Here is a 6,000-nt window from a genome sequence, read left to right as displayed (position 1 = left end):
ATGTTAAGATGGTGGCGTAATCATTCATAAAGATGAAAATGGTGTGGATCATGGAGTGTGTTATTTCGCTATTTAAACAAGCACTAAATACATTATTGTAACTATCTAGAATGAGTGTCTGGCTTATAATTATGGCTTTACAACACTTTGAAGTGTATATTAATTCTCGTCCTTTTCCGATTATTGTATTCAGTGATCACAAGTTCCTTATTTTCATCAACAAAATGAAAAAAGAGAACATTCTGATAGACTTGAATGTTGAATGATGAATTCTGCACATTAAGGGGAATAGAACATTTAAACGCAGATGCAGTTCTGTATTGTTTTTATTTTTTTTACACATATTTGTATATCATTATACATCTTTCTGTATAATTTCATTGTTATCATCAGTTGTGTGTGTGCTTAATTTGGTGAACGAAAGATGAATTGCATAATTTTTGTTTCTTCAAGGGGGAGGTATTATGTAACTCTGTTTGTTTTGCAACTCTTGGTACATGATTTTGCCTAATTGTTTTTAATTCTTATTCATGAATATAAATTACAGGCAATAGCTGAAGTTTGAGTAAGTGCGTCGGGTCTATTGTTGGATATTAAAGAACGTAACATTGCATCATATCCATAACTAAATTCTTCCATATATCTTAACAATTACTAATAATATAATTAGTATTGAGTATGTTTACGACAGGAAATAGCTTAGAAGAATTGAGCGAATTTACATTTGATGTTTTTTTGGCTGCATGAATACTATTTTGAAATATTAGATTGGGCAATAAGGTCTGTCACATGGGGTATATTGCGACTTATTGTCGTAATAGACTCTTGATTGTGTATGTAATGGGAAAAATGAGCAATCAGATTAATTTATATTTTGCTGTCATTGTTATATCTTGTGTTCATGTTGTAATGTCAAGTCTGCAGGTGTGTTGTATGTTGTAACTGATATTGTCTGAGAGAAAATCATTTGTTTGGACTGCTCAGTGGGAATAAAACTTTCTCTATGGAAAATAATATTATTTTGGAACTAATGTGAATTATCTAGCGGAGTTCTGGACAATGCCAATTTCACAACGTCACGATTCTTAGCGGAACAGTATATTTCCAGATATGAAATGTATATGAACCGTTTGATTCTTTTGGACTCTACGAGAGCTTTTAAAGGATTTTTTTGAATCCATGTCATAATACTAAGTTCCTCTGACAGTTTGATTTATACCTGTGATATTTACATTATTTGTTACGTTTTACAAAACTTGTTGGTTTTACTTCTTTCTGTTACTTAGTTTATGCCCATAGAGTCCTAACAGAATGTATTATTGTGTGATCAACTAAATCGTGCTAAGTTGTTATAACGGTATACGCTACGTCCGCGATGACGAAATATCCACACTAGCTCATGAACACGCAGATGCTGTTGTCGGAAAGTAACGTATTTACTGGCTGAATTGATAGTATGCGAGACGACGCTATTAAAATTATATCAGCATTATCAACATTATCCTAATATTTTACGATACATAGCCGATCTTTATTTCAATATGTCACGCGTCGCATATTTTAATAATCTTTTCTTTCACTCACCAGGAACAAATGACCCGCTAAAGGTTATTGAGTTCAGCGCTTCTAGGTGGTTGGTCGGGATGTAATGAGCTATGACAGGACGATATGACTTTACGTAATCAATTAATAACATATAAAATCACCATAAAAGCAGAACTTTCCAGAAAGGTTTACGGGATAATAAAACGTCCAACGCTTTTATGCTTGGATTGCTTTTCCATGCTTTTACAAATCAACGTGATTATTGCAGCTGACACACCTGCATAACAATTTGCTGATTTTAAACATCTGTACTCGGGTCTAAAAGTTTCTTTTTCTAGACAGTAAGCGATTACTGGTATCATCATAACAATATCCATTTTCGTTTTTGTGGTTCATTTCAATATCTAGCCAAACTTTTCAGGCGACCGTGTCACGTGAAGATATCGCTGAATGCATATTACCATTGCAACATTCTAGAATCTCATCCTTGTCACCAGCTTCCTGCATGCTTCTGATATTGAACCAGAACAGTACGGACATTCATTTACTGCTCAGGCATGACCCTATGGCAATCCTCAGATACAGTGTTCTTAATAGCCCATATATTATACAATGATCCTTTGTCTAGTTAATAATCCTTCGTGTTTTTATGTATTATTGCGATATAAGAACCATTGTCCAGTAGTAAATAATAAGACTGGTACTGACCACACTTTGACGACCCCTACTTGACATGAATAACGATAATGCAGTCGAAGATGGCAATGCGACCCTTAATTTTTTTCTGATTGATGATCAGGAGGAAATCTCTCTGTGTGGCTATACCCGCCTTATTAAATACTATTAGTATTATCTCCCGCTCTGTTGTAGCTTTCTGTGTACGCAATTTTGGATGCACCAATGTATTATGTATGTATGTATGTATGTATGTGTGTGTGTGTGTGTGTGTGTGTGTATGCATGCATGTATGTATGTATGCATGTATGTATGTATGTATGTATGTATGTATCTCATACGAACGTATGTATGTATATAGCTATTCATGGATCAATTCATGCATATACCTATGGATTTATATCAATTAATTGGTCATTGAACCCGTAAGGGAGAAAAATGAAGTGTCACAGAAATGGTTATTAATGAACCGTCAATAATAGTTAAGTAAAAACGACGTGTGTTTGTGATTTGGACGTCTGACGTATCATATCGCTACGATGTCTGCAGTGCGGCAGTATACAGTGATGCATAGGCACTGGGGCATCCATTCGCAGACATGTGACATGATATCCCACCTAGTCACATTATCCTGACACCAGGCCGACCAGTCCTAATTTTAACCTCGTAATGCTGAACTCCAAAGCGAGGCAGCTGTTAGTACTATTTTTGTAAATCTTTGGTATGACTCGGTCGGGGATCGCACCCACGACCTCCCGCGTGCGAAGCGGAAGGCTCTAACCACTCAGATAGTTACGACGAAACATGTTCGTAATGAAGTTTAATTCCAATAACGGCATGTATGAAAGAATTTGCAAAAATATTTCAATATTGGTAGAATTTTGTCAAATTTTTGGCATTCGTTGGTAGAATCTTGTCAATTTTTTGGTATTCGGAGAAAATATACTGAATTTAGATTTTATATAAAAACAAACCTCACAATAATAATATCAGTACGTTTTTTAAGACATTTTTTGTAGATATCGTGTATTATTAAAGGCTATAATGTTGATGTGACAATACTTTAACATAAATTCACGATATTTTCCGAAAAGAAGTTCACTGCTTTTTCATCTCTTTTTGGTCCGATTCTTTTGAAGGAAAACAAATGTTACAATTACGATTCTTTTGCCTGTGTTATCGCCGCCAGGTATAATTCAATAGTAACGTATTTGTGCTTTTAAGTTAAATATTCAATGTTTTATTTTCAACCAATGGGTATGTTCTCTTTGCTAACTGCCAACACTAAATCAAATATATATATATATATATATATATATATATATATATATATATATATATATATATATATGTTAAAGATCAAACAATATGTAAATTACTCTGTGGTAGCTCTATATAGTATTGCAACTTGTTTTTTGCACCATGATGTTGTTCATTCACATTTTTGCAAGCCTTCTGTTAACTTTACTTCAATCAGTCAAATCAATCAATCCTGTCTGCACCGTCTGGTGCTTGAGGCGACAGGAAGGGAGCACCATTTTGGTCTGTCGGCTGCTGTTATGGGGGCGGTCTGCAGGGTGAGGCCTTTGGTCTTGAGTTCTCGATCCACGGTTCGGCGCCAGGTCTCTTTGGGTCTGCCGCGGTTCCTTTTCCCCTGTGGAGTGCATTTCAGTGCCACCCTTGGTAGTGAGTCAGGGGGCATTCTGCAGACGTGGCCGAGCCATCTCCATCGACGAGTTGCAATGGTGTCAGTGATGGTGATTGCGCTCGCTCTGTGCCAGAGTTCCTCGTTCGAGATCATGTTTGTCCAGAAGATCATCATGATCCGTAGCAGACACTTCGCCTGGAATACTTCGAGCTTGCGTTCTATGTTAGCAGTGGTCTTCCAACACTCTGACCCGTACAAAAGGACGCTCAGCACGTTGCTCTTGAAGATACGGATCTTCGTGTGGGCGCTAAGGTTTGTTGTCCTCCAGACGGGCTTCAGCACTGCGACGGCCTGGTTGGCCTTGCTGATTCTTGTGGTAACTTCCCTTGTGTAATCTTCATCCGTGGCGACCTTGCTGCCCAGGTACATGAATTCGTCTACTTCTTGCAGAGGCTGGTCGTTGATGGTGATTGGGTCGCCCACTCTAGTGTTCTTCTTAAAGACTTGTGTCTTCCCTATGTTGAATTGAAGACCTATGGTGCTTGCTGTCTGTACCAACTGTTGTGTCTTCTGTTGGATATCCTGGTGTCTGCTTGCCAGCAGCTCGATATCGTCGGCATAATCCAGGTCATCCAGCATTGAGGTCAGCGTCCACCGTATTCTTTGCCTTCTGCCCTCTGTGGTGCGGCTCATGATTCAGTCAATGGCCAGTGAGAAGAGGATAGGCGAGAGAATGCATCCTTGCTTCACTCCGGTTTCCACCTTGAATGGTTCAGTGAGTAGGTTGTTGTGGATGACTCTGCACTCAAAGTTCTCGTTCATGGGCCTGATGACGTTGACAGGTTTCTGGGGGATGCCATAGTGTCTTAGGATCTTCCACAGAGAGGATCGGTGCAGGCTGTCGAATGCCTTCTCAAGGTCCACAAAGACTACATAAAGGGATCCATTCCACTCATGGGACTGCTCAAGGATCTGTCACAAAACGAAGATGTCGTCGATGCAGGATTTGCCCTTCCTAAAGCCTGCCTGTTCCTGGCGTAGGATGCCGTCCACAGCTGTTGTGATGCGTTGAAGAATGATGCGACTGAAAATCTTACTGGAGATGGATAGTAAGGTGAATCCTCGCCAGTTGTTGCAGTTCCCCAGATCTCCTTTCTTGGGAAGTTTGACGATGATTTCTGTTTTCCAGTCATTCGGTGCTTTTCCACTATCCCAGATCTTTTGGAGACACTGGCAAAAAGAAGCTGCCGTGTCTTTGTGTCTTCTGCCTTCAGCATCTCGGGACATACTCCATCATCGCCAGGTGCCTTCCAATTCTTCAGCTTGTGGATGGCCTGCTTGACCTCCTCAACAGTGATGTCGTCACAGTTGATGTCAAGGTCCTCCTCTGCTTCAGGAATGTCAGCGAATACTGGTGGATCTGGACGATTCAGTATGGACTCAAAGTGTTGCTTCCATCTCTTCAGCTTCTCCTCGTCCACTGTGACAAGAGTTTCATCTTCATCTCTCACTGGAAGGTGGTGGTGCTGGCCGTAGTCGCTCTTTAGCTTCTTGTTGTTCTGGTACACCGTCTTCATGTATTTCTGCTCTGCTGCTGCCTCCGCCTCCTTTGCCAGTCTCTCTGTGTATTCTCTCCTGTCTCTCCTTGCTGATTTCTTCACCTTCTTGTCTTTTCCTCTATACTCCTTTGAAACTCTCTCTTTCAGTCTCGGTGACTTGGAGTCCAAAAGTCTCTTCTTAATCTGTCTTCTCTCGTCTATGCGAGTCCACGTCTCTCCTGATATCCACTTTGTCTTCTTACTATTCCTATAACCTAAAACTGCTTCTCCTGCTTCCTTCATTGCTCCGTTGAAATTGTCGATGGTCAGCGCTGTCTCATCTTCTAGAACACTAAACCTATTCCTTAGGGCCATCCTAAACTCTTTCTTCACTTTTGGATCTTTCAGCTTGACCACATCGAAGCGCTGATTCCTGGAGACCACTATCCTAACTTTCCTAAGCTTCAAAGTCACCTTGGCCACTAGAAGATCATGGTCGCTGCCGATGTCAGCGTGCTGCATGACTCGCACGTCCTGCAGGGAGTGTTTCCATCGGCCGTTGATGATGATGTGGTCGATCCAGTTCTGAGTTCT

This window comes from Sinohyriopsis cumingii, chromosome 6, assembly GCF_028554795.1.
Source record: "Sinohyriopsis cumingii isolate HCF-2022 chromosome 6, ASM2855479v2, whole genome shotgun sequence".
Taxonomy (NCBI): Eukaryota; Metazoa; Mollusca; class Bivalvia; order Unionida; family Unionidae; genus Sinohyriopsis; species Sinohyriopsis cumingii.
The sequence above is the reverse complement of the archived record's forward strand: the minus strand, read 5'-3'. Positions refer to the sequence as shown.